The following is a 14,155-nucleotide window of genomic DNA, read 5'->3' as shown; positions in this document are numbered from 1 at the left end:
CACACACACACATGTGTTACCCTCACCTAGTAGGGCCTACATATGTGACACAAATTTTCACTTTGTTTTCCTTTCATGAAAATTCAAAAAAAATGAAGTTCCAAAATTCCGAGAAGATGGTTTTTTAGGAAGTTCAGAAATTTCCTATTTTTGAATGCTATGAGAGTTTTGAATTTTGAAAAGTTCTAAAAATTGTTAAAATTTTGAATGACAAACATTTGAAGGTTTTCACATTTTTCGAACGTTCAAAGTTCTGAAAGTTTGGTCTAGAATTCTCAAAAATTGGAATTATAACTTCTGAAAGTGACCAAAAAGGAAAGTTTGAGCTAGAATTATCAATTGACGCGACTCGTGGTATGCGCATCAGAGGGGCCACTCGAAACAGTGTGGTGAAGACGCAGGGGCCAAGGGGGAATGACTAATTAATGGTTGCAAAGTCACAATAGAGGCAAGGAAGGGCGAGAGAGGGGCAAAGGGAAGAACTTGACATATCCTATATAAGTAAATAGATTATCACCACTAACATATTTCTCTCAGCATGCAAACATACTACATCAATGTACAACCATGCATGGGGAAAAAGCTCACCTAACATGCAACGATGCCTATCAAAATGATTATACCACTTAGATTTAATAATTTTTCATATGACACAATAATCAAATACAATAAATCATATGCATTTTCAGTTTCAGTTCTCATATTTTTAATCCAAATATTCATGTTCATTACAATTAAATATTATTAAAATCTATTTAGCCAATTGTGGTAGCAATACATGTTGGTCGGCCAACGCTGACAGCAGCCTCCTACGCAAGACACTGGCAACAACCTCCCACCAATGGCATCAAAGTGAGGTGAAGGACCCGGGTTCGGATCCATGCGTGATAAGGGCATCTCCAGCCGTTGGCCCTCCAGGAGGGGCAAAAAATCGCCCTCTGGGGGCGCACCGGCGCAAAACCGCGCACTAGGGGCGTGATGCCCCCAGTCGCGGCCCCCCAAGGGTTTTTAAAATGGTAAAATTCGGCGCAATCGCAACGCAAACACGGGCGAGTTCGTTCAAATTTTAACATATTTTACAAAAAAAAGAAAAAAAACTACCGCGGGCTACCCCCGCCGTCTCCCTCGCCGCCCGCCTCGCCGCCCGCCCACGCGGTTCTACATGCCGAGGAGGCTGTAGAACCGCGTGTAGTCACCGCCGTTGTTGTCGTCGTCGTCGCCCCCGCCTACGCCTCCGCCATCCCTGCTGCATCCCTCCCCCGGTTGGCGCGGCGGGTTGGACGGTCCGGGGGCGTCATCGTCGCTATCGAGGACGATGACCCCGTCCTCGCGCCCACGTTTGCGGGCGGCGATCTCCTCCAAGGCCCGGTGCTGCCGGACCATCTCCTCGCACACGTATTCGTCGCGCGACCACCGCATGGCGTCCTCGTCGGAGAATCCGCGCCGGGCTACCTTCTCGTACTTTGGGGGGAGGCTGGACTCCACCTTGGGCTCGACGAGGGCGCCGGAGCTGCGGGTACGCGCGCTGACAGGCGTGTCCTGGGGCTCCGGCTTGACGGGGCGGAGGTGGAGGCAGGGAGAGCCGCCGGAGCTGCGGGTACGTGCGCTGACAGGCGTGTCCTGGGGCTCCGGCTTGACGGGGCGGAGGCGGAGGCAGGGAGAGCCGCCGGACGAGGAGGAGGACGCCCCGGTCTCCATGTGCCTCGGCGTCCAGGAGCTTCCCCGGCGGCGTGAGAAGGACGGGGGAGCGGGATACTCGAGGCGCGGCGTGTTGCCGCCCTCGATGTACTTGAGGACGGCCTCCAACATGCGGCCGGGCACGCCCCACCACCGGCGTCGGCCATCGGAGTTGAGCCTGCCGGAGGGCACGACGCCGTTGGTGGCCTCGAGCTGCTCGGTGTGACGGCGGCGGAAGTAGGGCTCCCAGAAAGGGCAGTCGGGGACGTACCGTGGCCCCTCCCTCGCCGCTCGCGACAGGGGCGCGCGGATGCGTCCGATCTCCGCACACCGCGTCGCCCCGGTGGGTGGTGGTGGCACCGGCACGCCACCGGCGCTGATCCTCCAAGCCCTGGGCACCCGCATGTCCGGCGGGATCGGGTACTCGACCTCGAAAAGGAGGCGAGCCTCGTCCTCGTGCAGATGACGGCGCCAGAATCCGTTCGCCGCCGTGCCGTCGCCTGGGAAACGCTCGGCCATGCTTTCTCAATTGGTGATGGCGAGAGGAGGAAAGGGGGAGAAATGAGCGTGTCGTCGGTGGATGATCGGGGTGAGCCTCTTGAAGGAAATATGCCCTAGAGGCAGTAATAATGTTATTATTTTATTTCCTTATATCATGATAAATGTTTATTATTCATGCTAGAATTGTATCATCCAGAAACATAATACTTGTGTGAATACATAGACAAACTAAACGTCACTAGTATGCCTCTACTTGACTTGCTCGTTAATCAAAGATGGTTATGTTTCCTAACCATAGACATGTGTTGTCATTTGATTAACGGGATCACATAATTAGAAGAATGATGTGATTGACATGACCCATTCCATTAGCTTAGCACCCGATCGTTTAGTATGTTGCTATTGCTTTCTTCATGACTTATACATGTTCCTATGACTATGAGATTATGCAACTCCCGTTTGCCAGAGGAACACTTTGTGTACTACCAAACGTCACAATGTAACTGGATGATTATAAAGGAGCTCTACAGGTGTATCCAAAGGTAAATGTTGGGTTGGCGTATTTCGAGATTAGGATTTGTCACTCCGATTGTCGGAGAGGTATCTCTGGGCCCTCTCGGTAATGCACATCACATAAGCCTTGCAAGCATTGCAACTAATGAGTTGGTTGCGAGATGATGTATTACGAAACGAGTAAAGAGACTTGCCGGTAACGAGATTGAACTAGGTATTGAGATACCGACGATCGAATCTCGGGCAAGTAACATACCGATGACAAAGGGAACAACGTATGTTGTTATGCGGTCTGACCGATAAAGATCTTCGTAGAATATGTAGGAGCCAATATGAGCATCCAGGTTCCGCTATTGGTTATTGACCGGAGACGTGTCTCGGTCATGTCTACATTGTTCTCGAACCCGTAGGGTCCGCACGCTTAAGGTTTCGATGACAGTTATATTATGAGTTTATGAGTTTTGATGTACCGAAAGAGTTCGGTGTCCCGGATGAGATCAGGGACATGACGAGGAGTCTCGAAATGGTCGAGACATAAAGATTGATATATTAGACGGCTATATTCGGACACTGTAAGTGTTCCGGGTGATTTCGGAGAAAACCGGAGAGCCGGAGGGTTACCGGAACCCTACCGGGAGAAGTAATGGGCCATATGGGCCTTAGTGGAGAGAGAGAGAGAGGGGCAGCCAGGGTGGGCCGCGTGCCTCCTCCCACCAGGTCCGAATTGGACTAGGAGAGGGGGGCGGCGCCCCCCTTTCCTTCTCCCTCCCCACTTCCTTCCCCCTCCTAGTAGGAGTCCTACTCCTACTAGGAGGAGGACTCCTCCTGGCGCGCCAATAAGGGCCGGCCGGACTCCTCCCCTTGCTCCTTTATATACGGGGGCAGGGGGCACCCCTAGACACACAAGTTGATCCTCGTGATCATTTTCTTAGCCGTGTGCGGTGCCCCCTTCCACCATACTCCTCGATAATATTGTAGCGGTGCTTAGGCGAAGCCCTGCGATGGTAGTACATCAAGATCGTCACCACGCCGTCGTGCTGACAGAATTCTACCCCGACACTTTGCTGGATCGGAGTCCAGGGATCGTCATCGAGCTGAACGTGTGCTGAAACTCAGAGGTGCCGTAGTTTCGGTGTGCTTGATCGGTCGGGCCGTGAAGACATACGACTACATCAACCGCGTTGTGCTAATGCTTCCGCTGTCGGTCTACAAGGGTACGTAGATCACACTGTCCCCTCTCGTTGCTATGGATCACCATGATCTTGCGTGTGCGTAAGAAAATTTTGAAATTACTACGTTCCCCAACAGTGGCATCCGAGCCTAGGTTTTATGTGTTGATGTTATATGCACGAGTAGAACACAAGTGAGTTGTGGGCGATATAAGTCATACTGCTTACCAGCATGTCATACTTTGGTTCGGCGGTATTGTTGGATGAAGCGGCCCGCACCGACATTACGCGTATGCTTACGCGAGACTGGTTCTACCGACATGCTTTGCACACAGGTGGCTGGCGGGTGTCAGTTTCTCCAACTTTAGTTGAACCGAGTGTGGCTACGCCCGGTCCTTGCGAAGGTTAAAACAACACCAACTTGACAAACTATCGTGGTGGTTTTGATGCGTAGGTAAGATTGGTTCTTGCTAAGCCCGTAGCAGCCACGTAAAACTTGCAACAACAAAGTAGAGGACGTCTAACTTCTTTTTGCAGGGCATGTTGTGATGTGATATGGTCAAGACGTGATGAGATATAAGTTGTTGTATGAGATGATCATGTTTTGTTGAAGTTATCGGCAACTGGCAAAATCCTTATGGCTGTCTCTCTATTGCATAAGATGCAAGCGCCCAATAATTGCTTTACTTTATCGCTATGCGATTGCAATAGTTGCAAGAGCAATTGTTGGCGAGACGACCATGTGACGACACATTGATATAGATCTAGATGATGGAGATCATGGTGTCATGCCGGTGACGATAGAGATCATGACACTACTTTGGAGATGGAGATCAAAGGCGCAAGATGATGATGGCCATATCATGTCACATATTTTGATTGCATATGATGTTTATCTTTTATACATCTTATTTTGCTTAGTTTGACGGTAGCATTTTAAGATGATCTCTCACTAACTATCAAGAAGTGTTCTCCCTGAGTATGCACCGTTGCTAAAGTTCTTCATGCTGAGACACCACGTGATGATCGGGTGTGATAGGCTCTACGTTTAAATACAACGGGTGCAAAACAGTTGCACACGCAGAATACTCAGGTTATACTTGACGAGCCAAGCATATACAGATATGGCCTCGGAACACGGAGACCGAAAGGTCGAGCGTGAATCATATAGTAGATATGATCAACATACTGATGTTCACCAATGAAACTACTCCATCTCACGTGATGATCGGACATGGTTAGTTGATTTGGATCACGTGATCACTTAGAGGATTAGAGGGATGTCTGTCCAAGTGGGAGTTCTTAAGTAATATGATTAATTGAACTTAAATTTGTCATGAACTTAGTCCTGGTAGTATTTTGCAAATCATGTTGTAGATCAATAGCTCGCGTTGTTGCTTCCCAGTGTTTATTTTGATATGTTCCTAGAGAAAATTGTGTTGAAAAATGTTAGTAGCAATGATGCGGATTGGATCCGTGATCTGAGGTTCGGCCTCATTGCTGCACAGAAGAATTATGTCCTTGATGCACCGCTAGGTGACAGACCTATTGCAGGAGCAGATGCAGACGTTATGAACGTTTGGCTAGCTAAATATGATGACTACTTGATAGTTTAGTGCACCATGCTTAACGGCTTAGAATCGGGACTTCAAAGACGTTTTGAACGTCATGGACCATATGAGATGTTCCAGGAGTTGAAGTTAATATTTCAAAGCAAATACCCGAGTTGAGAGATATGAAGTCTCCAACAAGTTCTATAGCTAAAAGATGGAGGAGAATCGCTCAACTAGTGAGCATGTGCTCAGATTGTTTGGGTACTACAATCGCTTGAATCAAGTGGGAGTTAATCTTCCAGATAAGATAGTGATTGACAGAATTCTCTAGTCACCATCACCAAGTTAGTAGAACTTCGTGATGAACTATAGTATGCAAGGGATGACGAAAACGACTCCCGAGCTTTTCATGATGATGAAGTCGATGAAGGTAGAAATCAAGAAAGAGCATCAAGTGTTGATGGTTGACAAGATCACTAGTTTCAAGAAAAGGGCAAAGGGAAAAGGGGGAACTTCAAGAAAAATAGCAGGCAAGTTGCTTCTCAAGTGAAGAAGCCCAAGTCTGGTCCTAAGCCTAAGACTAAGTGCTTCTACTGCAAAGGGACTGGTCACTGGAAGCGGAACTACCCCAAGTGATTGGCGGATAAGAAGGATGGCAAAGTGAACATAAGTATATTTGATATACATGTTATTGATGTGTACTTTAATAGTGTTTATAGCAACCCTCAGTATTAGATACTAGTTCAGTTGCTAAGATTAGTAACTAGAAACGGGAGTTGCAGAATAAACAGAGACTAGTTAAGGGTGAAGTGACGATGTGTGTTGGAAGTGGTTCCAAGATTGATATGATCATCATCGCACACTCCCTATACTTTCGGGATTAGTGTTGAACCTAAATAAGTGTTATTTGGTGTTTGCGTTGAGCATGAATATGATTTGATCATGTTTATTGTAATACGGTTATTCATTTAAGTAAGAGAATAAATTGTTGTTCCGTTTACATGAATAAAACCTTATATGGTGACACACCCAATGAAAATGGTTCATTGGATCTCGATCATAGTGATACACATATTCATAATATTGAAACCAAAAGATGCAAAGTTAATAATAATAGTGCAACTTATTTGTGGCACTGCCGTTTAGGTCATATTGGTGTAAAGTGCATGAAGAAACTCCATGCTGATGGGATTTTGGAATCACTTGATTATGAATCACTTGGTGCTTGCGAACCATGCTTTATGGGCAAGATGACTAAAGTCTCCGTTCTCCGGAACAATGGAGCGAGCAACAGATTTGTTGGAAATCATACATACTGATGTATGTGGTTCGATGAATATTAAAACTCACGACAAGTATCATTATTTTCTGACCTTCACAGATGATTTAAGCAGATATGAGTATATCTACTTGATGAAACATAAGTCTGAAAAGTTCAAAGTATTTCAGAGTGAAGTGGAAAATCATCGTGACAAGAAAATAAAGTTTCTACGATCTGATCGCAGAGACGAATATTTGAGTTACGAGTTTGGTCTTCAATTAAAACAATGTGGAATAGTTTCACAAACTCATGCCACCGGGAACACCACAGCATAATAGTGTGTCCGAACGTCATAACCGTACTTTATTGGATATAGTACAATCTATGATGTTTCTTACCGATTTACCAATATTGTTTTGGGATCATGCATTAGAGATAGCTGCATTCACGTTAAAAAGGGGCACCATCTAAGTCCGTTGAGACGACACAATCTGAACTGTGGTTTGGCAAGAAACCAAAGTTGTCGTTTCTTAAAGTTTGGGGTTGTGATGCTTATATGAAAAGGTTTCATCTTGATAAGCTCAAACCCAAATCGGAGAAATATGTCTTCATAGGATACCCAAAGGAGACTTTTGGGTACACCTTCTATCACAGATCCGAAGGCAAGACATTCGTTGCTAAGAATGGATCCTTTCTTGAGAAGGAGTTTCTCTTGAAAGAAGTGACTGGGAGGAAAGTAGATCTTGATAAGGTAATTGTCCCTTCTCCCTTATTGGAAGGTAGTTCATCACAGAAATTTGTTCCTGTGACTTCTACACCAATTAGCGAGGAAGCTAATGATGATGATCATGTAACCTCAGATCAAGTTACTACTGAATCTCGTAGGTTAACCAGAGTGAGACCCGCACCAGAGTGGTACGGTAATGTTATTCTGGAGGTCATTCTACTTGACCATGACGAACCTACGAACTACGAGGAAGCGATGATGAGCCCAGATTCCGCAAAATGGCTTGAAGCCATGAAATCTGAGATGGGATCCATGTATGAAAAACAAAGTATGGACTTTGGTTTCTTGCCCGATGATCGACAAGCAATTGAAAACAAATGGATCTTTAAGAGGAAGACGGACGCTGATAGTAGTGTTACTATCTACAAAGCTAGAATTGTCGCAAAAAGGTTTTCGACAAGTTCAAGATGTTGACTACGATGAGAGTTTCTCACTCGTATCGATGCTTAAGTCTGTCCGAATCATGTTAGCAATTGCCGCATTTTATGAAATCTGGCAAATGGATAAACAAAACTGCATTCCTTAATAGGATTTATTAGAGAAGAGTTGTATATGATGTAACCAAAAGGTTTTGTCGATCCTAAAGGTACTAACAAAATATGCAAGCTCCAGCAATCCATCTATGGACTGGTGCAAGCATCTCGGAGTTGGAATATATGCTTTGATAAGTTGATCAAAGCATATAGTTTTATACAGACTTGCGGTGAAGCCTGTATTTACAAGAAAGTGAGTGGGAGCACTACAGCATTCCTGATAAGCATATGTGAATGACATATTGTTGATCGGAAATAATGTAGAATTATTCTACAAAGCATAAAGGAGTGTTTGAAAGGATTTTTTTCAAAGAAAACCTCGGTAAAGCTGCTTACATGTTGAGCATCAAGATCTATAGAGAAGATCAAGACGCTTGATAAGTTTTTTCAATGAGTACATACCTTGACAAGATTTTGAAGTAGTTCAAAAATGGAACAGTCAAAGAAAGAGTTCTTGGCTGTGTTACAAGGTGTGAAATTGAGTAAGACTCAAAGCCCGACCACGGCAGAAGTTAGAAAGAGAATGAAAGTCATTCCCTATGCCTCAACTATAGGTTCTATAAAATATGCCATGCTGTGTACCAGATCTATTGTATACCCTACACTGATGTTGGCAAGGAAGTACAATAGTGATCTAGGAGTAGATCACTAGACAGCCGTCAAAATTATCCTTAGTGGAATAAGGATATGTTTCTCGATTATGGAGGTGACAAAAGGTTCGTCGTAAAACGTTACGTCGATGCAAACTTTGACACTGATCCAGATGATTCTAAGTCTCAATCTGGATGCATATTGAAAGTGGGAGCAATTATCTAGAGTAGCTCCGTGCAGAGCATTGTTGACATAGAAATTTGCAAAATACATACGGATCTGAATATGGCAGACCCGTTGACTAAACTTCTCTCACAGGCAAAACATGATCACACCTTAGTACTCTTTGGGTGTTAATCACATAGCGATGTGAACTAGATTATTGACTCTAGTAAACCCTTTGAGTGTTGGTCACATAATGATGTGAACTATTGGTGTTAAATCACATGGCAATGTGAACTAGATTATTAACTCTAGTGCAAGTGGGAGACTGAAGGAAATATGCCCTAGAGGCAATAATAATGTTATTATTTTATTTCCTTATATCATGATAAATGTTTATTATTCATGCTAGAATTGTATTATCCGGAAACATAATACTTGTGTGAATATATAGACAAACTAAACGTCACTAGTATGCCTCTACTTGACTAGCTCGTTAATCAAAGATGGTTATGTTTCCTAACCATAGACATGTGTTGTCATTTGATTAACAGGATCACATTATTAGAAGAATGATGTTATTGACATGACCCATTCCATTAGCTTAGCACCCGATCGTTTAGTATGTTGCTATTGCTTTCTTCATGACTTATACATGTTCCTATGACTATGATATTATGCAACTCCCGTTTGCCAGAGGAACACTTTGTGTGCTACCAAACGTCACAATGTAACTGGGTGATTATAAAGGAGCTCTACAGGTGTCTCCAAAGGTAAATGTTGGGTTGGCGTATTTCGAGATTAGGATTTGTCACTCCGATTGTCGGAGAGGTATCTCTGGGCCCTCTCGGTAATGCACATCACATAAGCCTTGCAAGCATTGCAACTAATGAGTTGGTTGCGAGATGATGTATTACGAAACGAGTAAAAAGACTTGCCGGTAACAAGATTGAACTAGGTATTGAGATACCGATGATCGAATCTCGGGCAAGTAACATACCGATGACAAAGGGAACAACGTATGTTGTTATGCGGTCTGGCCGATAAAGATCTTCGTAGAATATGTAGGAGCCAATATGAGCATCCAGGTTCCGCTATTGGTTATTGACCGGAGACGTGTCTCGGTCATGTCTACATTGTTCTCGAACCCGTAGGGTCCGCACGCTTAAGGTTTCGATGACAGTTATATTATGAGTTTATGAGTTTTGATGTACCGAAGGAGTTCGGAGTCCCGGATGAGATCAGGAACATGACGAGGAGTCTCGAAATGGTCGAGACATAAAGATTGATATAGTAGATGGCTATATTCGGACACCGGAAGTGTTCCGGGTGATTTCGGAGAAAACCGGAGAGCCGGAGGGTTACCGGAACCCTACCGGGAGAAGTAATGGGCCATATGGGCCTTAGTGGAGAGAGAGAGGGGCAGCCAGGGTGGGCCGCGCGCCTCCTCCCCCCTGGTCCGAATTGGACTAGGAGAGGGGGGGGGGGCGGCGCCCCCCTTTCCTTCTCCCTTCCCACTTCCTGTTGGGGAACGTAGCAGAAATTCAAAAAATTTCCTACGTATCACCAAGATCTATCTATGGAGAGACCAGCAACGAGTAGAAAGGAGAGAGGAGAGTGCATCTACATACCCTTGTAGATCGCTAAGCGGAAGCGTTCAAGTGAACGGGGTTGATGGAGTCGTACTCGTCGTGATTCAAATCACCGATGATCAAGTGCCGAACGGACGGCACCTCCGCGTTCAACACACGTACAGCCCGGTGACGTCTCCCACGCCTTGATCCAGCAAGGAGAGAGGGAGAGGTTGAGGAAGACTCCATCCAACAGCAGCACAACGGCGTGGTGGTGGTGGAGGAGCGTGGCAATCCCGCAGGGCTTCGCCAAGCACCATGGGAGAGGAGGAGTAGGGAGAGAGGTAGGGCTGCACCAAGAGGGAGCGAACTCATGTGTATGGCAGCCCCAAACCTCATCTATATATAGGGGGAAGGGGGGGCTGCGCCCCCTTTAGGGTTTCCCACCCCCAAGGGGTGCGGCCAGCCCTAGATGGCAAAGGGGGTGGCGGCCAAGAGGGGAGAGGAGAGGGAGGCGCACCAATATGGGCCTTAAGGCCCATCTGGACTAGGGTTTGCCCCCTCCCACTCTCCCTTGCGCCTTGGCCCCCTTGTGGGGGGCGCACCAGCCCTCCTAGGGGCTGGTCCCCTCCCACACTTGGCCCACGCAACCTTCTGGGGCAGGTGGCCCCACTTGGTGGACCCCCGGGACCCTCCCGGTGGTCCCGGTACAATACCGATATCGCCCGAAACTTTTCCGGTGACCAAAACAGGACTTCCCATATATAAATCTTTACCTCCGAACCATTCCGGAACTCCTCGTGACGTCCGGGATCTCATCCGGGACTCCGAACAACATTCGGTAACCACATACAAGCTTCCTTTATAACCCTAGCGTCATCGAACCTTAAGTGTGTAGACCCTACGGGTTCGGGAGACATGTAGACATGACCGAGACGTTCTCCGGTCAATAACCAACAGCGGGATCTGGATACCCATGATGTCTCCCACATGTTCCACGATGATCTCATCGGATGAACCACGATGTCAAGGACTTAATCAATCCCGTATTCAATTCCCTTTGTCTATAGGTATGTTACTTGCCCGAGATTCGATCGTCGGTATCCAATACCTTGTTCAATCTCGTTACCGGCAAGTCACTTTACTCGTTCCGTAACACATCATCCCGTGATCAACTCCTTGGTCACATTGCGCATATGATGATGTCCTACCGAGTGGGCCCAGAGATACCTCTCCGTTTACACGGAGTGACAAATCCCAGTCTCGATCCGCATAAAACAATAGATACTTTCGGAGATACCTGTAGTGCACCTTTATAGTCACCCAGTTACGTTGTGACGTTTGATACACCCAAAGCACTCCTACGGTATCCAGGAGTTACACGATCTCATGGTCAAAGGAAGAGATACTTGACATTGGCAAAGCTCTAGCAAATGAACTACACGATCTTTGTGCTATGCTTAGGATTGGGTCTTGTCCATCACATCATTCTCCTAATGATGTGATCCCGTTATCAACGACATCCAATGTCCATAGCCAGGAAACCATGACTATCTGTTGATCACAACGAGCTAGTCAACTAGAGGCTCACTAGGGACATATTGTGGTGTATGTATTCACACGTGTATTACGATTTCCGGATAATACAGTTATAGCATGAATAAAAGACAATTATCATGAACAAGGAAATATAATAATAATACTTTTATTATTGCCTCTAGGGCATATTTCCAACAGTCTCCCACTTGCACTAGAGTCAATAATCTAGTTCACATCGCCATGTGATTAACACTCACAGGTCACATCGCCATGTGACTAATACCCAAGAGTTTACTAGAGTCAGTAGTCTAGTTCACATCACTATGTGATTAACACTCAATGAGTTTTATGTTTGATCATGTTGCTTGTGAGAGAGGTTTTAGTCAACGGGTCTGAACCTTTCAGATCCGTGTGTGCTTTACAAATCTCTATGTCATCTCCTAGATGCAGCTACCATGCTCTATTTGGAGCTATTCCAAATAACTGTTCTACTTGGAGCTATTCTAAATTATTGCTCCATTATATGTATCCGGTCTCTCTACTCAGAGCTATCCGGATAGGTGTCAAGCTTGCATCGACGTAACCTTTACGACGAACTCTTTTACCACCTCCATAATCGAGAAAATTCCTTAGTCCACTAGTTACTAAGGATAACTTTGACCGCTGCCCTATGATCCATTCATGGATCACTCTTGTACCCCTTGACTGACTCATGGCAAGGCATACTTTCGGTGCGGTACACAGCATAGCATACTATAGAGCCTACGTCTAAAGCATAGGGGACGACCTTCGTCCTTTCTCTCTTTTCTGCCATGGTCGAGCTTTAAGTCTTAACTTCGTACCTTGCAACTCAGGCAAGAACTCCTTCTTTGACTGGTCCATCTTGAACACCTTCAAGATCATGTCAAGGTATGTGCTCATTTGAAAGTATTATTAAGCATTTTGATCTATCCTTATAGATCTTGATGCTCAATGTTCAAGTAGCTTAATCCAGGTTTTCTATTGAAAAACACCTTTCAAATAACCCTATATGCTTTCTAGAAATTCTACATCATCTCTGATCAACATATACTCATCAGAAATTCTATAGTGCTCCCACTCACTTCTTTGGAAATACAAGTTTCTCATAAACTTTGTATAAATCCAAAATCTTTGATCATCTCATCAAAGCGTACATTCCAACTCCGAGATGCTTACTCCAGTCCTTAGAAGGATCGCTGGAGCTAGCATACCTTTTAGCATCCTTAGGATCGACAAAACTTTTCTGATTGTATTGCATACAACCTTTCCTTACAAAAACTAGTAAGGAAACTTGTCTTGACATCCATCTGCCAGATTTCATAAATGCAGCTAATGCTAACATGATTCCGACGGACTTTAAGCATCGCTACGAGTGAGAAAATCTCATCGTAGTCAACTCCTTGAACTTGTCGGAAAACACTTCGCCACAAGTCGAGCTTCATAGATGGTGACATTACCATCCACGTCCGTCTTCTTCTTAAAAGATCCATTTATCTCAATGGATTGCCGATCATCGGGCAAGTCCATCAAAGTCCATGCTTTGTTCTGATATATGGATACTATCTCGGATTTCATGGCTTCTAACCATTTGTCGGAATTCGGGCCCACCATCGCTTCTCCATAGCTCGTAGGTTCATTGTTGTCCAACAACATGACTTCCAAGACAGGATCACCTTACCACTCCGAAGTAGTACGTGTCCTTGTCGTCCTACGAGGTTTGGTAGTGACTTGATCCGAAGTTTCATGATCAATATCATAAGCTTCCACTTCAATTGGTGTAGGTGCCACAGGAACAACTTCCTGTGCCCTGCCAGACACTAGTTGAAGAGACGGTTCAATAACCTCATCAAGTTTCCACCATCCTCCCACTCAACTCTTTCGAGAGAAACCTTTCCTCGAGAAAGGACCCGATTCAAGAAACAATCCATATTGCTTTCGGATCTGAATTAGGAGGTATACCCAACTGTTTTGGGTGTCCTATGAAGATGCATTTTATCCGCTTTGGGTTCGAGCTTAATCCTGAAACTTTTTCACATAAGCAGCCCCAAACCTTTAAGAAACGACAACTTAGGTTTCTCTAAACCATAATTCAAACGGTGTCGTCTCAACGGAATTATGTGGTGCCCTATTTAAAGTGAATGTGGTTATCTCTAATGCCTAACCCATGAACGATAGTGGTAATTCGATAAGAGACATCATGGTACGCACCATATCCAATAGGGTGCAATTATGATGTTCGGACACACCATCACACTATGGTGTTCCAGGCTGTATTAG

The sequence above is a fragment of the Triticum dicoccoides genome, chromosome 2A (assembly GCF_002162155.2).
Source record: "Triticum dicoccoides isolate Atlit2015 ecotype Zavitan chromosome 2A, WEW_v2.0, whole genome shotgun sequence".
In the NCBI taxonomy this organism is placed as follows: domain Eukaryota; kingdom Viridiplantae; phylum Streptophyta; class Magnoliopsida; order Poales; family Poaceae; genus Triticum; species Triticum dicoccoides.
This window is presented reverse-complemented; position numbering follows the sequence as displayed.